The sequence below is a fragment of the Pseudophryne corroboree genome, chromosome 4 (assembly GCF_028390025.1).
Source record: "Pseudophryne corroboree isolate aPseCor3 chromosome 4, aPseCor3.hap2, whole genome shotgun sequence".
NCBI lineage: Eukaryota > Metazoa > Chordata > Amphibia > Anura > Myobatrachidae > Pseudophryne > Pseudophryne corroboree.
This window is the reverse complement of record NC_086447.1, coordinates 309,336,473-309,360,227: the sequence shown is the minus strand read 5'-3', so window position 1 is coordinate 309,360,227 and position 23,755 is coordinate 309,336,473.

The window sequence follows — 23,755 nt, the reverse complement described above, 5'->3', positions numbered from 1 at the left end:
AACCGTATCACGATTAAAAACTCGTACCCACTGCCTCTCATTTCGGTTTTGTTTGACCAGCTTCGTACTGCCACCATTTTTTCTAAGATTGACCTACGCGGTGCTTACAATCTAATCCGAATAAGAGAGGGGGATGAATGGAAGACTGCCTTTAATACCCACTCAGGGCATTATGAATATTTGGTGATGCCTTTTGGGCTCTCTAATGCTACGGCAGTCTTCCAGGAATTCATGAACGATGTGCTCAGGGAATATTTGGATAGATTCTTAGTTGTTTATCTAGATGACATCCTAATCTTCTCTCATTCCCTGGAGGAACATCGGAAGCATGTACGCTTAGTCCTCCAGAAACTCAGAGACCACCAGCTTGGGGCGAAGCTGGAGAAGTGCGAGTTTGAAGTCCAGCAAATCGCATTTCTAGGGTATATTATCTCCTCAGAAGGTTTCCAAATGGAGGGTTCTAAGGTACAGGCAGTCCTGGATTGGGTGCAGCCCACTAGTTTGAAGGCGCTTCAGCGTTTTCTGGGCTTTGCGAATTTTTATAGACGGTTTATCGCTTCATTTTTGTCTATAGTGGCCCCCTTGGTGGCACTCACTAAGAAAGGGGCGGATGTTGCTCACTGGTCTTGTGAGGCCATAGCGGCCTTTGCCCGTCTCAAAAGGGCATTTGTCTCGGCCAAGGTGCTGCGACACCCAGATCCAGAGCGTCCTTTTGTGGTAGAAGTGGATGCCTCTGAGATAGGTATTGGGGCAGTGCTCTCTCAGATGGGGGTGTCTGATAATCGCCTTCATCCCTGTGCTTACTTTTCCCGTAAATTTTCGTCTGCCGAGATGAATTATGATGTGGATAACCGGGAATTGTTGGCTATAAAGGATGCACTCGGGGAGTGGAGACACTGGCTTGAGGGGGCTAAGTTTGTGGTCTCAATTCTCACCGACCATAAGAATCTGGCATATTTAGAGTCAGCGAAGCGGCTCAATGCCAGGCAGGCACGATGGGCTTTGTTTTTTGCTTGCTTTAATTTTTTGATAACATATCGCCCTGGGTCAAAAAAAATCAAGGCTGATGCGCTCTCGCTGAGTTTTGCTCCAGTTCAAGAGACCACCGAGGAGCCATTGCCCATTGTGTCCCCATCATGTATTAAAGTGGGCATTACCCAGGACCTCTTGTCATTAGTCCTTAGAGCACAGGAGCAGGCTCCTCCAGACCTTCCGGTAGGTCTCTTGTTTGTGCCTCCTAGGTTAAGACAGCGAGTGTTCCTGGAATTCCATGCCAAGAGGTCGGCAGGGCATCCGGGTATTGCCAGAACTCGGGAGTTGCTGTCTAGGGCGGTGTGGTGGCCCTCGGTGGCTAGGGATGTGGATCAGTGGATTCGGGCATGTGACGTTTGTGCCCGAAATAAAACTCCTAGAGGGGTTCCTGTCGGCCCATTACATCCACTCTCTATTCCGTCTAAGCCATGGACCCACATTTCCATGGATTTTGTGGTGGACTTGCCCAAATCCTCGGGGATGACAGCCATTTGGGTTGTCGTTGACAGGTTTTCGAAGATGGCGCATTTCGTTCCACTGGTTGGGTTGCCATCGGCCAGACGCCTGTCTGAGTTATTTATGCAGCATGTTGTGCGCCTCCACGGGTTGCCACTTGATGTGGTCTCTGACTGTGGATCCCAGTTTGTGGCCAAATTCTGGAGGGCATTTTGTTCTGATCTCCAGATTTCTGTGAGCTTGTCGTCAGGCTACCATCCACAGTCTAATGGGCAGACTGAGAGGGTGAACCAGTCCTTGGAGCAGTTCCTCAGGTGTTATGTCTCCAAGTGTCATACTGACTTGGTTGCTCATCTGTCCATGGCGGAGTTTGCCTATAACAACGCGGCTCACTCTGCTACAGGGATCTCTCCCTTCCTTTGTGTGTATGGTCATCATCCTAAGGCCAATTCTTTTGACCCCCTGGATTCCACGTCTGGTGGTTCCTCTGTTGTTTCGGTCCTTAGGGGTATTTGGAGGAAAGTGAAGAAAGCCCTTGTGTCTGTGTCATTAGTGACCAAAAGGGTTTTTGATAAGCGGAGAAGACCCTGCAGCTTCAAATTAGGAGACTTCGTCTGGTTGTCCACCAAGAATTTGAAGTTGAGACAGCCATCTCATAAGTTTGGTCCCCGGTTCATCGGCCCTTATAAGATCACCAGGGTTATCAATCCGGTGGCATTTCAGTTAGATCTGCCCCGTTCATTGGGTATCAATAAAACATTTCATTGTTCCCTTTTAAAACTGGTGGTTAGTAATCCTTCTTCCAGTGGAAGACCTTCTCCTCTTCTGATACGGGGTCAGAGGGAGTTTGTGGTTGAAAGGGTTCTTGACTCCAAGATGGTTCGGGGTCGGCTGTCATTTTTGGTGCACTGGAAAGGGTATGGCCAGGAGGAGCGGTCGAGGGTGCGCAGTTGTGATATTCATGCCCCCAGACTGATACGCTCTTTCTTCTGCAGTTCCCCGATAAACCCGGTGGTAGGGGTTCTTTGACCCCTCGTCAGAGGGGGTGTACTGTTAGGATCTCCTGCTCTGTGCTGCCACGTCGCCATGGCAACCGGGAGGCAAGTGTTAGCGAAGTAACCTGAGCGCAGCTGATACTCCGGTCCGGGTTTTTACTGTGTAGTGGTTACAGGCTCTGTGCACGGCAGGGAATCCGGCGCTGGTTTTGTGCTCACAGTCTGTGAGGTCTGAGTGGGGCGTGGACAGCACCTGCTATATAAACCATCCTCTCAGGCTAGGCAAATGCTGCTGAATCTTTGTTTGTTAGTCAGTTCCAGAGAGTTAGCTAGTACTGTCTGACTTTGTATTTACTTGTTGCTTACTGCGAATAGGCCTAGGGATTCGGTACTTCATTCTGCCAATCCGGACCTAGCAGTAAGACTGGAGTCAGTTGTTTGACCTGCTGGGGTTCTTTTGCTATTCTGTGAACCCAGCAGGTTTGCGGCTGTACTCTCAGACCTGCTTGCTTAATCCTCCCTCACTGTGCAGGGCGTCCAGGTGTCAGTTTAGTGGCAGTAAGCTGAACCTGTGCCCTGCAAGTGGGGGTTAGGATTGTGGATACTCTCCTTGTGTCTATATTTCTATCTCTGACCAAGGAGTTTATTCCCACACCCGTTGGTAACCCTTTGGGGTTTTTTCTGTTGCTCTTAGCAACATCATTTCAGGTGCTCCACATGTTAAATCACTACACATCGCTTCATTGTCTGCTCTATTCCATCTGAGCATTCCTGACACTAGGGAGACACCCAATTCCTGAGCCTTTGGGCTTCTCCGTTCACTTTGTGTTTATTAGTTATTCCATCACCTCCTGTGTATGTTATGTTATACTGTCTGTGAGTTCGTTTGCTTCGCTTCCCTCTCTGTTCATACACCGGTATACTCCTGTTAGCACTGGTATGCGTAACATATTCAGCAGCCCTACTCCTGTTGAAATTTTGTGGGAATATGGAGCATACCCCTCAAAATACTTTGCAACAGGTGGTCGATCAGGTGCAGGTCCTGACTCGACAATTTAATGAGATGTCCATTAAAATGAACACCCCGCAGGCCGCTAGCGGAGCTCCCGCAGCAGCAGCGGCAAGTTCAGGGGTTAAGGAGCCGAAAGTAAATCTCCCGGATCGTTTTTCTGGAGATCGCTCGCAGTTCTTTTGTTTCAAGGAGAGCTGTATGCTATATTTCAGGCTTAGGCCCCAGTCTTCTGGGTCAGAGATTCAGCGGGTGGGCATGGTGATTTCCTTGCTACAAGGAGACCCACAGGTCTGGGCATATGGGTTACAGCCTGACTGTCCGTCGCTTAAAAGTGTTGATGCTTTTTTTACGGCACTGGGCATTTTGTATGATGACCCTGACAAGATGGCTTCAGCCGAGGCTCAGATTACGGTTCTTAAGCAAGGGCGACGGCCAGCTGAGGTTTATAGTACGGAGTTTCGGAGGTTGGCTCATGATACCCAGTGGAATGACCCAGCCCTGAGAAACCAGTACCGAAGGGGCCTTTCTGACCAGATAAAGGACCAACTGGTACAATATCCCTCGCCTGATAGCTTAGATAAGCTCATGCAGTTATCCATCCGGGTGGATAGACGGCTGAGAGAGTGTAGGCTTGAAAGGGAGACCGCAGTTTCCTTTTTTCCCAAGGGAACCTCAGACTCTGAGGAATATTCCGAGGAGCCTATGCAGATTGGGGCTACCCGCCTCTCCTCGCGTGAGAAGACGCGGAGGAGACAGCAGGGTTTGTGTTTGTACTGTGGGAATAAAGGTCATGTTGTAGTATCATGCCCAGAAAAACTGGAAAACTTCAGGGCCTGAGGGTGATGGGAAATATCCTGGCAGGCCAAAAGTCAGAATTTCCTAAAAAGACTTTTCTCATTCCGGTGACTTTGGAGATCGCCGGTCAAACTGTCAAGACTGAGGCCTTTGTTGACAGTGGGGCCGATGGGGTTTTCATGGACCGTCAATTCGCCCTGGAACACTCTGTTCCCTCAGTACCTTTGGCATCAGAGATTGAGATCTGTGGGTTAAACGGGGAACCATTGTCCCAGGGTAAAATTACCTCCTGCACCAGCCAAATTCCTTTGTTTATTGGAGCCACACACTCTGAAAAATTGTTTTTTTTTTGTTACTGTCTGTTCTTTTGCCCCATTGGTTTTGGGGTTACCCTGGTTAAGGGCCCATAACCCTCAATTTGACTGGGTCTCTGGGGAGATTCTTAGTTGGGGTAGTGATTGTTTCAGGAGTTGCTTGAGCCTTCCAGTCAGGCTCTCGCAGCTAAGTTTGCCAGGATTGCCAGGATGTTATGCAGATTTTGTGGATGTGTTCTCCAAAAAAGTTGCGGAGGTACTACCTCCCCATCGCCCCTATGACTGTGCCATTGATTTGTTGCCGGATGCTAAGCTTCCCAAGAGCAGGTTGTACTCCCTGTCACATCCTGAGACTCAGGCTATGGCAGAGTACATTCAGGAGAACTTGGCTAAGGGATTTATCAGACCCTCACAGTCCCCAGTTGGGTCGGGGTTCTTTTTCGTGGGTAAAAAGGACGGTTCGTTGCGACTCTGCATCGACTTCAGGGAATTGAACCGTATCACGATTAAAAACTCGTACCCACTGCCTCTCATTTCGGTTTTGTTTGACCAGCTTCGTACTGCCACCATTTTTTCTAAGATTGACCTACGCGGTGCTTACAATCTAATCCGAATAAGAGAGGGGGATGAATGGAAGACTGCCTTTAATACCCACTCAGGGCATTATGAATATTTGGTGATGCCTTTTGGGCTCTCTAATGCTACGGCAGTCTTCCAGGAATTCATGAACGATGTGCTCAGGGAATATTTGGATAGATTCTTAGTTGTTTATCTAGATGACATCCTAATCTTCTCTCATTCCCTGGAGGAACATCGGAAGCATGTACGCTTAGTCCTCCAGAAACTCAGAGACCACCAGCTTGGGGCGAAGCTGGAGAAGTGCGAGTTTGAAGTCCAGCAAATCGCATTTCTAGGGTATATTATCTCCTCAGAAGGTTTCCAAATGGAGGGTTCTAAGGTACAGGCAGTCCTGGATTGGGTGCAGCCCACTAGTTTGAAGGCGCTTCAGCGTTTTCTGGGCTTTGCGAATTTTTATAGACGGTTTATCGCTTCATTTTTGTCTATAGTGGCCCCCTTGGTGGCACTCACTAAGAAAGGGGCGGATGTTGCTCACTGGTCTTGTGAGGCCATAGCGGCCTTTGCCCGTCTCAAAAGGGCATTTGTCTCGGCCAAGGTGCTGCGACACCCAGATCCAGAGCATCCTTTTGTGGTAGAAGTGGATGCCTCTGAGATAGGTATTGGGGCAGTGCTCTCTCAGATGGGGGTGTCTGATAATCGCCTTCATCCCTGTGCTTACTTTTCCCGTAAATTTTCGTCTGCCGAGATGAATTATGATGTGGATAACCGGGAATTGTTGGCTATAAAGGATGCACTCGGGGAGTGGAGACACTGGCTTGAGGGGGCTAAGTTTGTGGTCTCAATTCTCACCGACCATAAGAATCTGGCATATTTAGAGTCAGCGAAGCGGCTCAATGCCAGGCAGGCACGATGGGCTTTGTTTTTTGCTTGCTTTAATTTTTTGATAACATATCGCCCTGGGTCAAAAAAAATCAAGGCTGATGCGCTCTCGCTGAGTTTTGCTCCAGTTCAAGAGACCACCGAGGAGCCATTGCCCATTGTGTCCCCATCATGTATTAAAGTGGGCATTACCCAGGACCTCTTGTCATTAGTCCTTAGAGCACAGGAGCAGGCTCCTCCAGACCTTCCGGTAGGTCTCTTGTTTGTGCCTCCTAGGTTAAGACAGCGAGTGTTCCTGGAATTCCATGCCAAGAGGTCGGCAGGGCATCCGGGTATTGCCAGAACTCGGGAGTTGCTGTCTAGGGCGGTGTGGTGGCCCTCGGTGGCTAGGGATGTGGATCAGTGGATTCGGGCATGTGACGTTTGTGCCCGAAATAAAACTCCTAGAGGGGTTCCTGTCGGCCCATTACATCCACTCTCTATTCCGTCTAAGCCATGGACCCACATTTCCATGGATTTTGTGGTGGACTTGCCCAAATCCTCGGGGATGACAGCCATTTGGGTTGTCGTTGACAGGTTTTCGAAGATGGCGCATTTCGTTCCACTGGTTGGGTTGCCATCGGCCAGACGCCTGTCTGAGTTATTTATGCAGCATGTTGTGCGCCTCCACGGGTTGCCACTTGATGTGGTCTCTGACTGTGGATCCCAGTTTGTGGCCAAATTCTGGAGGGCATTTTGTTCTGATCTCCAGATTTCTGTGAGCTTGTCGTCAGGCTACCATCCACAGTCTAATGGGCAGACTGAGAGGGTGAACCAGTCCTTGGAGCAGTTCCTCAGGTGTTATGTCTCCAAGTGTCATACTGACTTGGTTGCTCATCTGTCCATGGCGGAGTTTGCCTATAACAACGCGGCTCACTCTGCTACAGGGATCTCTCCCTTCCTTTGTGTGTATGGTCATCATCCTAAGGCCAATTCTTTTGACCCCCTGGATTCCACGTCTGGTGGTTCCTCTGTTGTTTCGGTCCTTAGGGGTATTTGGAGGAAAGTGAAGAAAGCCCTTGTGTCTGTGTCATTAGTGACCAAAAGGGTTTTTGATAAGCGGAGAAGACCCTGCAGCTTCAAATTAGGAGACTTCGTCTGGTTGTCCACCAAGAATTTGAAGTTGAGACAGCCATCTCATAAGTTTGGTCCCCGGTTCATCGGCCCTTATAAGATCACCAGGGTTATCAATCCGGTGGCATTTCAGTTAGATCTGCCCCGTTCATTGGGTATCAATAAAACATTTCATTGTTCCCTTTTAAAACTGGTGGTTAGTAATCCTTCTTCCAGTGGAAGACCTTCTCCTCTTCTGATACGGGGTCAGAGGGAGTTTGTGGTTGAAAGGGTTCTTGACTCCAAGATGGTTCGGGGTCGGCTGTCATTTTTGGTGCACTGGAAAGGGTATGGCCAGGAGGAGCGGTCGAGGTTGCGCAGTTGTGATATTCATGCCCCCAGACTGATACGCTCTTTCTTCTGCAGTTCCCCGATAAACCCGGTGGTAGGGGTTCTTTGACCCCTCGTCAGAGGGGGTGTACTGTTAGGATCTCCTGCTCTGTGCTGCCACGTCGCCATGGCAACCGGGAGGCAAGTGTTAGCGAAGTAACCTGAGCGCAGCTGATACTCCGGTCCGGGTTTTTACTGTGTAGTGGTTACAGGCTCTGTGCACGGCAGGGAATCCGGCGCTGGTTTTGTGCTCACAGTCTGTGAGGTCTGAGTGGGGCGTGGACAGCACCTGCTATATAAACCATCCTCTCAGGCTAGGCAAATGCTGCTGAATCTTTGTTTGTTAGTCAGTTCCAGAGAGTTAGCTAGTACTGTGTGACTTTGTATTTACTTGTTGCTTACTGCGAATAGGCCTAGGGATTCGGTACTTCATTCTGCCAATCCGGACCTAGCAGTAAGACTGGAGTCAGTTGTTTGACCTGCTGGGGTTCTTTTGCTATTCTGTGAACCCAGCAGGTTTGCGGCTGTACTCTCAGACCTGCTTGCTTAATCCTCCCTCACTGTGCAGGGTGTCCAGGTGTCAGTTTAGTGGCAGTAAGCTGAACCTGTGCCCTGCAAGTGGGGGTTAGGATTGTGGATACTCTCCTTGTGTCTATATTTCTATCTCTGACCAAGGAGTTTATTCCCACACCCGTTGGTAACCCTTTGGGGTTTTTTCTGTTGCTCTTAGCAACATCATTTCAGGTGCTCCACATGTTAAATCACTACACATCGCTTCATTGTCTGCTCTATTCCATCTGAGCATTCCTGATACTAGGGAGACACCCAATTCCTGAGCCTTTGGGCTTCTCCGTTCACTTTGTGTTTATTAGTTATTCCATCACCTCCTGTGTATGTTATGTTATACTGTCTGTGAGTTCGTTTGCTTTGCTTCCCTCTCTGTTCATACACCGGTATACTCCTGTTAGCACTGGTGTGCGTAACAGGAGTACAGTGCAGAGTTTTGCTGACCAGTGACCACCAGTATACGTTGTCTGCCTGAAAAACGCTCCATATCTGTGCTCAGTGTGCTGCATATAGCTGTGCTCATACTGCTTTATTGTGGGTACTGGGGACCACCAGTATATTATATAGGAGGAGTACAGTGCAGAGTTTTGCAGACCAGTGACCACCAGTACTATACGTTCTCTGCCTGAAAAACGCTCCATATCTGTGCTGCATTGTAGTATATAGTAGGAGTACAGTGCATAATTTTGCTGACCACCAGTATATAATATATAGGAGTACGGTACAGAAGGACACTGCTCTACCTACCTTTGTGTCATCAAGTATACTATCCATCCATACCTGTGGTGCATTTAAGTTTTGCACAGTTTGCTGACCACCAGTATATAATATATAGCATTACGGTACAGTAGGCCTCTACTCTACCTACCTCTGTGTCGTCAAGTATACTATTCATCCATACCTGTGGTGCATTTCAGTTGTGCGCAGTATATATAGTAGTAGGCCATTGCTATTGATACTGGCATATAATTCCACACATTAAAAAATGGAGAACAAAAATGTGGAGGGTAAAATAGGGAAAGATCAAGATCCACTTCCACCTCGTGCTGAAGCTGCTGCCACTAGTCATGGCCGAGACGATGAAATGCCATCAACGTCGTCTGCCAAGGCCGATGCCCAATGTCATAGTAGAGAGCATGTAAAATCCAAAACACAAAAGTTCAGTAAAATGACCCAAAAATCAAAATTAAATGCGTCTGAGGAGAAGCGTAAACTTGCCAATATGCCATTTACGACACGGAGTGGCAAGAAACGGCTGAGGCCCTGGCCAATGTTCATTGCTAGGGGTTCAGCTTCACATGAGGATGGAAGCACTCATCCTCTCGCTAGAAAAATGAAAAGACTTAAGCTGGCAAAAGCACAGCAAAGTACTGTGTGTTCTTCTAAATCACAAATCCCCAAGGAGAGTCCAATTGTGTCGGCTGCGATGCCTGACCTTCCCAACACTGGACGGGAAGAGGTGGCGCCTTCCACCATTTGCACGCCCCCTGCAAGTGCTGGAAGGAGCACCCGCAGTCCTGTTCCTGATAGTCAAATTGAAGATGTCACTGTTGAAGTACACCAGGATGAGGATATGGGTGTTGCTGGCGCTGAGGAGGAAATTGACAAGGAGGATTCTGATGGTGAGGTGGTTTGTTTAAGTCAGGCACCCAGGGAGACACCTGTTGTCCGTGGTACGAATATGGACATTGACATGCCTGGTCAAATTACAAAAAAATCACCTCTTCGGTGTGGAATTATTTTAACACAAATGTGGACAACAGGTGTCAAGCCGTGTATTGCCTTTGTCAAGCTGTAATAAGTAGGGGTAAGGACGTTAACCACCTCGGAACATCCTACCTTATACGTCACCTGCAGCGCATTCATCATAAGTCAGTGACAAGTTCAAAAACTTTGGATGACAGAGGAAGCAGTCCACTGACCACTAAATCCCTTCCTCTTGTAACCAAGCCCCTGCAAACCACACCACCAACTCCCTCAGTGTCAATTTCCTCCTTACACAGGAAAGCCAATAGTCCTGCAGGCCATGTCACTGGCAAGTCTGACGAGTCCTCTCCTGCCTGGGATTCCTCTGATGCATCCTTGAGTGTAACGCCTACTGCTGCTGGCGCTGCTGTTGTTGCTGCTGGGAGTCGATCGTCATCCCAGAGGGGAAGTCGGAAGACCACTTGTACTGCTTCCAGTAAGCAATTGACTGTCCAACAGTCCTTTGCGAGGAAGATGAAATATCACAGCAGTCATCCTGCTGCAAAGCGGATAACTCAGGCCTTGGCAGCCTGGGCAGTGAGAAACGTGTGTCCGTTATCCACCGTTAATTCACAGGCAACTACAGACTTGATTTAGATACTGTGTCCCCGGTACCAAATACCATCTAGGTTCCATTTCTCTAGGCAGGCGATACCGAAAATGTACACAGACCTCAGAAAAAGAGTCACCAGTGTCCTAAAAAATGCAGCTGTACCCAATGTCCACTTAACCACGGACATGTGGAAAAGTGGAGCAGGGCAGACGCAGGACTATATGACTGTGACAGCCCACTGGGTAGATGTATTGCCTCCCGCAGCAAGAACAGCAGCGGCGGCACCAGTAGCAGCATCTCGCAAATGCCAACTCAATCCTAGGCAGGCTACGCTTTGTATCACCGCTTTCCAGGAGAGGCACACAGCTGACAACCTCTTACGGAAACTGAGGAACATCATCGCAGAATGGCTTACCCCAAATGGACTCTCCTGGGGATTTGTGACATCGGACAATGCCAGCAATATTGTGCATGCATTTCATCAGAGCAAAATCTAGCACGTCCCATGTTTTGCACATACATTGAATTTGGTGGTGCAGAATTATTTAAAAAACGACAGGGGCGTGCAAGAGATGCTGTCGGTGGCCCGAAGAATTGCGGGCCACTTTCGGCATTCAGCCACCGTGTGCCGAAGACTGGAGCACCAGCAAACAGTCCTGAACCTGCCCTGTCATCATCTGAAGCAAGAGGTGGTAACGAGGTGGAATTCAACCCTCTATATGCTTCAGAGGATGGAGGAGCAGCAAAAGGCCATTCAAGCCTATACATCTGCCTATGATATAGGCAAAGGAGGGGGAATGCACCTGACTCAAGAGTAGTGGAGAATGATTTCAAAGTTGTGCAAGGTTCTGCAACCCTTTGAACTTGCCACACGTGAAGTCAGTTCAGACACGGCCAGCCTGAGTCAGGTCATTCCCCTCATCAGGCTTTTGCAGAAGAAGCTGGAGACATTGAAGGAGGAGCTAAAACAGAGCGATTCCGCTAGGCATGTGGGACTTGTGGATGGAGCCCTTAATTCGCTTAACCAGGATTCATGGGTGGTCAATCTGTTGAAATCAGAGCACTACATTTTGGCCACCGTGCTCGATCCTAGATTTAAAACCTACGTTGTATCTCTCTTTCCGGCAGACACAAGTCTGCAGAGGTTCAAAGACCTGCTGGTGAGAAAATTGTCAAGTCAAGCGGAACGTGACCCGTCAACAGCTGCTCCTTCACATTCTCCCGCAACTGGGGGTGCGAGGAAAAGGCTACGAATTCCGAGCCCACCCGCTGGCGGTGATGCAGGGCAGTCTGGAGCGAGTGCTGACTTCTGGTCCGGACTGAAGGACCTGCCAACGATTACTGACATGTCGTCTACTGTCACTGCATATGATTCTCTCACCATTGAAAGAATGGTGGAGGATTATATGAGTGACCGCATCCAAGTGGGCACGTCAGACAGTCCGTACGTATATTGGCAGGAAAAAGAGGCAATTTGGAGGCCCTTGCCGAAACTGGCATTATTTTACCTAAGTTGCCCCCCCTCCAGTGTGTACAATTAAAGAGTGTTTAGTGCAGCCGCTCACCTTGTCATCAATCGGCGTACAAGGTTACTTCCAGAAAATGTGGAGAAGATGATGTTCATCAAAATGAATTATAATCAATTCCTCCGTGGAGACATTCACCAGCAATTGCCTCCAGAAAGTACACAGGGACCTGAGATGGTGGATTCCAGTGGGGACGAATTAATAATCTGTGAGGAGGGGGATGTACACAGTGAAAGGGATGAGGAATCGGACGATGAGGACGAGGTGGACATCTTGCCTCTGTAGAGCCAGTTTGTGCAAGGAGAGATTGATTGCTTCTTATTTGGTGGAGGCCCAAACCAACCAGTCATTTCAGTCACAGTTGTGTGGCAGACCCTGTCGCTGAAATGATGGGTTTGTTAAAGTGTGCATGTCCTGTTTATACAACAAAAGGGTGGGTGGGAGGGCCCAAGGACAATTCCATCTTGCACCTCTTTTTTCTTTCATTTTTCTTTGCATAATGTGCTGTTTGGGGACAATTTTTTTGAAGTGCAATCCTGCCTGACACTGCAGTGCCACTCCTAGATGGGCCAGGTGTTTGTGTCGGCCACTTGGTTCGCTTAGCTTAGTCATCCAACGACCTCGGTGCAAATTTTAGGACTAAAAATAATATTGTGAGGTGTTCAGAATAGACTGGAAATGAGTGGAAATTATGGTTATTGAGGTTAATAATACTATGGGATCAAAATGACCCCCAAATTCTATGATTTAAGCTGTTTTTGAGGGTTTGTTGTAATTAACACCCGAATCCAAAACACACCCGAATCCGACAAATAATTTTCAGGGAGGTTTTGCCAAAACGCGTCCGAATCCAAAACCAAAACACAAAACCCGAAAAATGTCCGGTGCACATCACTAAATAAATATATATATATATATATATATATATATATCTCAAGTGGTTTGCAGAATTCATCGGGATCATCTGCATAAGGGAAGTAGTTAGCTTACCAACATATACGGGATCCCGGCGGTCAATATACCAACGCCAGGATCCTGAGTGAGGATGCATTGCTGGCGTCAAGATACCAACGCCGCTCGGGTTGCTGGTGTCAGATTACTGACAGCCGCCATCCCAATTGTCCTGGGGAGGTTAGGGTTAGGCATGAAGGGGGGAGGGTTAGGTTTAGGCAGCAGGGAAGGGAGAGTTAGGGTAAGGCACCAAGCAGGGAGGGTTAGACATCACCGAGGATGGTTAGGGTTAGTAATCCGCAAGGCATGGTTAGGGTAGGGGAAAGAGGAGGGTTAGGAGCCTTAATGGGTGCTGTCGGGATTATTATGGACGGAATGCGGCTGTCTGTATACTTACCGCCGACATCCTATCCAACGGTAAATCATACTGATCCCCTGCTTAATACTCCATGAAAAGATTGACCTGAGAAAGGTTTCTACATTCTGCGTGCCACATCAGCTGACTCGAGAGCAGAAAGAGACTTGGTGCCAATATATGCTGGTCAGGTTTGATGAAGGTCCCTTAAACTCTTCTTGGAGATGATCAGTGAAGATGAATCCTGGATCCTGGATCTACAGTGTTGACACTGAGGCCAAACAACAGTCAGTCCAGTGGACCTCAGTTGGAGGTGCGCCACCACAGAAGTTCTTATGTGAGCGCAGAGTGGACAAGCAGATGGTGGCTATTTTTGTGGCCAAGACTGGTTATATAGCTACTGTACTCCTCATGCAGCAGCGCACCATCATTATGAACTGGTACACCAACCAAGGCCTGCCACATTTGCTGGAAGCCATTTCCAGACTCCGTCCAAAAATTCATGCTTGTGGTGCCTTTCTATATCATGACAAAGCACCTGCCCACAAGTCCAGGAGAGTGGTGGATTTTGTGGACCATGAACACATTCAGGAGCTTGGCCATCCAGTGTTTAGTCCAGACATAATCCCCCTGTGACTTCTTCATGTTCCCACAAATCAAGTGCAAGATGCATTTGATTTGTTTGAAGTCACTGGATGCTGCAGTGGAGACCTTCATCCAGCATGTAGAAGACAAACTTGCTTTGGACTGGTCCAGCTGCTTCACCAAGTGGTTTGTGCACCTGGCACTTTGCATAGACTTTTGTGGCAAATACTTTGATAAAATGAATTGTTCACTTTATTTGTAAATATATTCATTTTGTGCATCTGGAAAGCTATTGTACACCCCTCGTATGATGAGACTCAGTGCTGCTCAGCATAAGCCTAGATTGCTTTGGGTGGAGCCATATTTTTTGCAGTATTGTTTATATGTATATGAAATTAATAACTGGTAAAATACATGTTTTGATTGAGTTTGTTGTGATATTACAACAGACTGAAGGGCAGATGCATTAAGGCTGGAGAAGGATAAAGCAGTGATAAGTGCAAGGTGATAATGCACCAGCCAATCAGCTCCTAAATGTCATTTTTCAAACCCATAATGATTGTCTGGTGCATTATCACCTTCCACTTATCACTGCTTTATCACTTCTCCAGGCTTAATACATCTGCCCCTGAGACGTTATCAGTGAGTAAATACACTGGAGGGACAACAGGTGGAGCTATTATTTATGAGTTGATGTTTTAACAGTCTGTGATATAGTAATGAACTTGTTTGTTATAGGAATCTTCCGGAAGGAAAGAGAAAAAGCATGCAGTAATGGCTGTACATGCTGTATATACCTGTCTTGTTCAGCATGTTAGTTTGTTTATTATCCATATAGTTTCATTATGAAGAAGATATACCACAAGAGCTTCCCAGTGTGTGCCTACTGATTAAATATGTAAAAGAGGAGACCCTATATGAAACACTTCTGCTAAAACAGTTCTGGTACCAAGGCAGAAGGGTCCCAGTGTTTTTGGGAAGTAGATACATCTCTCCAAGAACTTGACATACTGTACTTACAGACAGCTCCATTAAAATCCCTGTAGAACCACATGACCCATAGAAGACACAGTAAAGTGCTGCCCAAAAATAGTTGGATGTACAGTAGCTCAATTTTATTGTTTTATATATTTTTTATAGTGCGTATATTGTAAGTGGCTTTTTGTTTATTGTTGTATTCTAAGTATATTTACAGCATGTTCACATACTGTCTATCACAATTAGATGTTATTAATATGATAAATAATAAAATGCATAGTTTAGGACGACAAACTCTGCTGGATAATGGAGGACTAATGCAATGATAGCAATAATGATGATGTTGAGGACTTTCAGTCATCTCAAACTAAGTGATCCTATGTTATTGTGGCACCCCGGAGAATGGTTTGTGTGCCACTGTAACGTTGCTTACAGGTCTGCAGCAGCTGAAGGGGAAAGCGCTGGCACAGCAAGAGTTAAGCAAGGACCCTGGTCCGATCAGGTGGTCTGGATGCGGATAGCTAATTGGGCAAGGCAGCCTGGGAACAGAGGATCCTTGTGGGAAGAGAAAAGAGAAGTCATCTGGAGAGGCAGGAGCTGCGGGACGCATGCTAAGAGAGCAGAGCGGTAGCTGAGAACGGATGCCAACCGCAGGGTCACGCTGGGCGATGCGATGAGAGCAGCACTGCAGAGTGGAAGCAGCGGGGTGCTACCAGAGAGCCAAGTGCCGGGTGAGCAAGTGTTGAGACGTCGCAGCCAGAGACCGGACACCACCAGGCCTTGTGAAAGGCGCAGACGCTACAGTCATCTTTTAACAGTAAGGAACCGTTGAAAGCTGGTTCAGCAAATGAATACCTCCATATTAAGAGTCTGAGTGACTACATTGAAACTGATTAACTTAAGCCACGAGCAGAACTGACACCCAGCTTAAGTATCCATTGTCACCCACTGTGCAGTGTTAAAAGGGTGCGGACAACATAGTGCCATATCGACAAGCTAAACCCTGTCAAGGGGCCAGTAAAGGCAGCCAATCCCCCTGCGTTGACACTGTTGGAATATTAAAGACTGAGTTGTTGTGCAAGTGCAAGTCAAACATTTAATCTGGAAAGGACTGAATTATTTTTGCAAGTACAAGTAAATTCCTTTAAGAGAGACTGAGTTTATCTTACCAAGAAACCCTCATTGTCAAATGAGTTATATTTTTCAAGAAACACTACCATCCCTTTGCTAGCTACATCCTCTTTGGATAGATTCTTATTACATCTGTGTGCCAATTACCCCATTAAGATGCTGTGGCACTACAAAGTTCTACAAAAGCTCCAACGTTAATTGCATGTGAAGATCATTATACCTTGGCTAAGGGAAGCTAGAAAGTTAGTAATCGTTATTGTTGAATGGGTTTTTCATTACTTTCCTCATGACCACTTTATAGACTGATTCCAATTATAATATGCTAATATCTGTGATTCAATTGATTGTCTTTTGCATTTTGCAGGCTCCATGGTGTGAACTGTAGGCAATTGTCTTCTCTTTATTCTTCTTTGATGCCCAATTCTTCTCGTGATTATTTAAATGTAATGCCAATTAACCAATCATCATCTTCAATCCTGAGTTCATTGCTACTTAAATAAAAGACATCCTGTTGGAATCACTGACTCAATCCTGTTTTGTATTAATCTATCTTACCTCTCTGAACACCGTGATACAGGACAAGGTAGGGAGAAACATTTCAGGGGAAAGGTCCATCACATAGCCACCCAACACCTGTGATACTGTACCTCTCTCAACCACTCTGATATACCTGCCAACCCTGAGGTGTTACACTATTGTTACCATTTGCATAGTGTGTTTATAGTTATATCACATTGGATTGATAGCTCAACTTTCCTCACTAAAGAGAAATTACCGCATACAAAAAAGTTCTGTTTCATTTAATGAAATTAGATATTTTAAAACACAATTTGTTCAATTTAATAGTATGATCTTCAAACAACTGGGACGGCAATGGGTGAAGAATTTGAACTACATTATGCTAACCTATATTTATAATTATGTGAGATGACATACAGTTTATTTTGAATAAACAGAATTTCTTCCAGAAAAAAACTTGCATCGAGATTTTATAGAATGTACTTGATAAATGATAGCTAGAAGCTCATTGGTCGCTATGGGCAACTTCTCCACTTCTCCTCTTTAGACAGTTTGGGGGCAATTTAATTGTTTTAGCACACCCCATCATGCCTGATTGCCCATCACTGTAGATGAAGCAATATTCAATACTTGTTCCAGCGCAAGGCACCCATTCCTTATTCACGCTAAATAGACAGGGTTTAGCTGTATAAAGTGGCTAAACCCATCTAAACTATTGGGTATGACAAGGAAAATGTGTGAAAAGCCAGACTTTTTGCACAATTTTGCTCACCTACCCTGGAGCGTGCATGCAGAACTAATGGGCACCAACAGTATTTGCCCCCGAGCAGAGCAGCAATTGAATGCATCTCTCCCTGTAGTAATGTTATGGAAGGAAATAAAAGGGAATTATAACAATAGTTTCTTGAATCTGTAGTTTTTAAACTAGTCTCAAAATAACATTTAGTTCTATCTACGAAGAAAAACTCAATACTACTGTATTTATATAGATATCCTACAATGTCAACACTTTTCATTGTACTACAAAAGAATGCGCTAAACATACAATACAAAATATCTCTAGAGGTCATTTTACAGTATAGAAAGGATATCTGCAAGACCAGATCTTATTAGGAGATAAAAGCAATTAGTGAATGTTTCCAGCAGAGAGATATACAGCATCCATATTAGATCTGCAATATCAGATATGAAGCCAATTTATTCAATGCCATTAGTAACAAGTAATCAGAGTAAGCTAAACAATTAACAGTGGAGTCAAATTCAACACCAAACACATCAAAGATTAGAACAATTAACAACATAAAATCCAATTATTGGAGAATCTTATTATATCTTATCTTTATAAAAGTTCACAATTATATATACAAAAAATGTTTCTTTTTGATATTTTCAGAAATGGAACCAAAGGCAAACATGATTTTTATTTTTTTCAAACACCACAGGGAAATAAGTTATTGTTACGTCTAGCTTTTCACACCAAAATAAGCTGCACTTGAAAATAATAATACATTGGGGCATGGCCTGTGTCTTAGCAGAGATCCCACTAAGTGACCAATTGGAGGCGCAGACAAGGTGCTTCCTCATCTCTGCTGCTTGCATACCATGTTCTGCAACATCTTTGCCGCTGAGGGGCATTTGAAGCTGCTGGCACCCGGTTTAGAGGCCACTTAGGCTTACATACAGACAATGAGCCTTAGGCTTGATTTTTGGGCAGTGGGAGCCACACACTGCTCCTAGTTCCTGATGTGATCTCCTCTATTTAGATCAGGTATGCTGGAAATCTTCTGCAGGTGCTGAGGCCTATATACACCTTTTGGGCCACTACTCTCTCTATAAGAGAACTTTTGTAGACCACTACTATGGTGCCTCAGAGGATCTCCATCCCTACTGCCTTCCCACTCCAATGGTGGCTGAGCTGGTACGCTACCTTTTGGGTGCCTTTTCCTCCAATCACCTGCTGTGGATCATCTTTTTCCAGGGTGTTGGGTCACTATAGCACAAGTTAGCTGTCTTCACAGGATTATTTCTATTTGATTATACTGTAGAGTGAGTGTTACCTGCTACGCTTCTTACTCTGGCAAACTATTTACTCTCCTTCTGCAGCAACACTCCTGCATTCTTAATACACAGCTACTCTGGCTATGCCTGGTTGAGCTTCAGATGTTTCTCCTACCATAAATGCCTTTTACACCTATATACTAGTTCATGTACTACACATTGCTGTGACCCTCTTGTTACTATCTCCAGGACAATAAATATTGTTTTTTTATCTCTTCGAATCATCACTATGCCCCCTAACAAAGCTAAACACAATAAACTGCCTCATTTAATCAGTTTTCTGGCTGCTCTGACACCACTAATAGGGCTGGTATTTTCCCACACCTCTGCATCTATGATCCAGTGTTCACTGTATGTTGTGGATAGGCAGATAGTGATATTAGCAACAAAACAGATCATCTAAGAAGAAGTAGGAATATCATGACACTGACCATCTCACAACACATGCTGCCCTGCAATCTGAAGTGTCAACCATGACTGACAAGCAAGTAGATCAAGGAGAAATAATTTGAAGATATGGTTCCTGATCCCCTTAATTGAACTTTGGGCGTCAATGTGTAATAATACAATTGATAGCTGCTTTGTATAGTGGCCCTACAACTAGAGTCTTTAGCAATGGTTTCTTGTCGTCTCCCTTTCCTATCACTAAAGTAACACAGCAGGGGTGCCCAGTCTTCCCTCTAATGTACTGTATGTTCTGGCTGTTTAACCATTTGCATCAGACCTGAAACTTAAGAATGTTTCCATAGTTTCTTTAGGTTTCTGCTGTTATATGTTTCTGTAAATGTTTTTATTATCTCTTTGGAGGTTTCTTGTCATACTGTATGATACATAGACAATGTATGTGTTATAGTGGACTGGGGTTCCTCTCTTTAACCCCTCCCTTGTTTATCTTCTGTACTCTTCCCTATAATTTAGAATTTTTACTGTCCCAATTTAAATGCACACTATACTAATAATAAGTTAGCTCTACAAGGCCTAGCATTTTTATACTGTGCAACTATTGCATTAAAGAAGATGGCCCCTTTTGTATTTGACACAAAATGGGGGAGATCTGGGCTTTAGACCATCAATCTGTGAAAAAAAATATTTTTTTCTGTGTACTAAGTAACATAGGAGCAGATGTATTAAGCCTGGAGAAGGCATAAAGAAGTGATGAAGTGGTGATAAGTGCAAGGTGATAACACACCAGCTAATCAGCTCTAATATGTAACTTGACAGCAGTGGCGGATCTTACCACGGGCAAGCAGGACTTTTGCCCGGGGCGCCGCCTTCCGGAGGGCGCCGCACCATGGCAAGATCCGCCACTGTCAGTGTGCGCCCCAGCAGTGTCCCCCCGCTGTGCCCCCCCTTTCGCTGTGAGAAGGGAACCAGACGCTACGCGTCTGGTTTCCCTTCGTGGCGCTGGTCCTCCCCCGCTCTGAAGGGAATCAGACGCTAAGCGTCTAGTTTCCCTTCATGGAGAGGACCTTTGGTGTGCGGTGCGCCATGACGTCATCGCGCACCGCACAGAATTGTGGCACAGACGCTAGGGGTCATAATTGACCTCTAGTGCCTATGCTGTGCTATGGGAGAGACGTCATGACTGACGTCTCTCCCATAGATCCGAGGAGAAGAGCGGCGCCGGTCTGCAGGGTCTGGAAACAGGAGCGGGGTATAGTAAGTATACTTTTTCTTTTTTCCCTTTCAGCCGCGCTACAAATGGGGGCGTGACTGACCACGCCCCCATACTAAGCAACACCCCTAATTTTTGCCCGGGGCGCCACAAGGGCAAGAACCGGCCCTGCTTGAAAGTTATGAGCTGATTGGCTGGTGCGTTATCACCTTGCACTTATCACCGCTTTATCACTTCTTTATGCCTTCTCCAGGCTTAATACATCTGCCCACAGTGACCTTCCATCCATACAGTACATGTTTTCCCTAGCACAGCATAATATTGTCTGTTGATCACAGATGATCATACAATAATAGCTACTAGGGAGTCACATCATTTGAAAGAGGTGTACAGGTGTTATTTTGGATGTGAAAGGACACATAGTGCCCTCCTGCCCATATAATACACACACAGTCCTTTTCCTGTCACTGATCATGACTATTCTATATCAATAACTTTTTTTTGCCTAATTTTTATTTCTAACTTCTAGTTCCAGAAACAGGAAAATAAACAGTAACACCTAACGGAACGTGTTTAGCAAAAAGACCTCTAACCATACCGGAGCTACAGGGAATAATGTAATGCACATAGAATATTTAAGAGGCAAACAGCACTGCTTTAGTTCTGACAAAGGTGAAGACTGGGCACAGCCAAATCTTTGAAGACGGCACATCCACATTACAAACACAACTGTTTGTAACTCCTCTTACCTACTTCTGTTGACACAAGATGATCTGGTGAAGCCCAGATATGGCTGAAAACAATGGGACATATATTTTTTGTGCCCAGATACAGTAACAACCACTATACACCCTCTGTATACGGTGGTGAGCTTAGCTCGCCACACTGTTCTTTTCCCCTTTGTTTGGTGGTGTGGACCACCACCTGAGTGAGAATACCAGGCTCCAGTTGGGATTTCAACTGCCGGCATTTCCCATGCTGTCAGGATTTCGGCATCTGTATTTCAACCGCCGGGATCCAGCCGTTCGGGAAATTAACTGCGTCCCGTATATGATTCTGTTGGTTAAGATTTGGGCAGGTACGAAAGCCAACTTGGACAATAATCGCTGGTGGCAATGCAAAGTACTACACTCTAGTTGTTTGGACCAGGGCTTAATAAACTGCAACACTACAATCTTAATCTTCATGTGTAGAATAAAATTGCTTAATAAACTGTGCCAAATTAACATATTGCAACATCTGTGGGCTCCATTAAAAAGGAGTAACTCAGTACAGCAAGATATGAATTTTGCCACGTCACTGCCTATTAGCTATTGTAAAGTCACATAAATAAGGCCATCTGGACATGTTATGTATCCCTGTTGTAGAAAGCTACAGTACTATGTTTATTTAGTGCTCACAATTGATTCACAAATCATCTTATTAATGATTACAGATTGGAAAAAAATGGACAGAGAGCCCATTTAATTAATGTGCATCTACAGTACATCTGCTGTTACTAAATGTATGCAAATAAGACTGTAATTATGGACATAATCATTAAATGCAAGACATTTTTCTTTACAAGCGTCGATTATGTTTTCCTTTTTTTTAATCAGTGTATATATCCCTTTTAATGCAATGTATGTGAAAAAAAGACATCATTTGCCATTATTTTATTATTCATTAAAAAAAATAACTTCTGCATCCCACATTCAAACAGTGATTGTTGCACAAATCTTGGACTCAGTGCTGTAGTAGGCAGCACTTCCATAAGCAGCATACTGTACAGTAGCTAAATTTAGCAGCTTGATAATCTGCTTATCTCCTTAAACCCCCTAAGCAACAATAAAATGCCATGGTAATGTGCGCTGACATTTTCACCACTTATACAATAAAACATCATTAAGCAGAAACATTTCTAATTTGTAATCTGGCATCTATATACGTTACGTACTATATATTGCTATAAATATATATATACATATATATATATATATATATATATATATATATATATACACATTTGAAGTCGTTAAGAGAGCTGTCTTCAACGTTTCCTGTAACTCAGATGACACAGATAGAAGGAGACAGCTGAATGAGGCCTGAAATGCAGCAGAGGAAAGATAACATTATATAATGCATTATTCCCATAAACCTCCAGGTTGCAGACAAATAAAGAAAATCATTTCATTGGCAGACAAAATGCGTTATTTGAATTTCAGATGGAACAAAAAGTGTTACAGAGCACTGAGCTGTACATAAGCTAAAAACAGTTCTCAGAATTCTGTGCCTGCTGATAGGCGTGATTTCATTTCTCTACTGCGCATAATGAAAAACGTATTAGTGCTGCGCTCACTGTATGTTATCATAATGCAGAGATGAGCGTGTCTAACTTCTAAAGGTTGCAATTTGATGGTATGAAAAAATAAAACTATTTCAGATAGGGAATGCATGTTAACTTCTTATTAGGTATTTAGGAATATTTCTGTCATTAATAGCGTAAGTCTTTATAATTCTGAAATAATTTAAACAATTAAAAAAATGTCAGTTTTGGTAAAATCCACAGAAATTCGACAAAGATTGACAAGAAAATACTTAGTTAAACAGGGAAGACTGTTAAATGCAGTGGAAAAGGTCCCCAATACTGGGGTCTATTCAGACCCGAACGTAGCTGCGCGTTTGTACGTAGTGGCTGTATACAGAAAGTCTGCACATGCGCGCAAACCTTCACCTTGTGGCCGCATCCTGGAGGATGCGTCCGCAAGGTACTTGACAGCAGCCGTCATTATGGATATTTTTGTTGGTTTGTTGATATTGGATAGTTTCTTTTCAATACAAATTAAGATTATTTTTTTATGGACTGGAGAGTAGGAGCATTGGTCCTTTCTACTTAGTGTTACATAATTATCTGTTTTTATTTTTATTCATAATTAAGTTTTATGGTAAAAGCCATAGAGATGAGCGGGTTCGGTTCCTCGGAATCCGAACCCCCCAGAACTTCAGCCTTTTTACACGGGTCCGAGGCAGACTCGGATCTTCCCGCCTTGCTCGGCTAACCCGAGCGCGCCCGAACGTCATCATCCCACTGTCGGATTCTCGCGAGGCTCGTATTCTATCGCGAGACTCGGATTCTATATAAGGAGCCGCGCGTCGCCGCCATTTTCACACGTGCATTGAGATTGATAGGGAGAGGACGTGGCTGGCGTCCTCTCCGTTTATAGTTACTGTTAGTAGTTAGTTGATCTGATTGCTGCTTAGCTTATTGTGGGGAGGATTGGGGAGAGCTGTTAGGAGGAGTACAGTCAGTGCAGAGTTTTGCTAGTTTTTTTTAATCCGTTCTCTGCATGAAAAAAACGCTCCATACCATATCTGTGCTCAGCCTCAGTGTGCTGCATGATATATCTATGTATATCTGACTGTGCTGAGTGCTCACTGCTCACACAGCTGAATTGTGGGGGAGACTGGGGTGCAGTTATAGCAGGAGTACAGTGCACACTTTTGCTGCCAGTGTGACTGACCAGTGACCACCAGTATATTGTCTGCCTGAAAAAGTTAAACACTCCTGTGGTGTTTTTTTTTTTTATTCTATAAACGCATTCTGCTGACAGTGTCCAGCAGGTCCGTCATTCATTATATTATATAAAT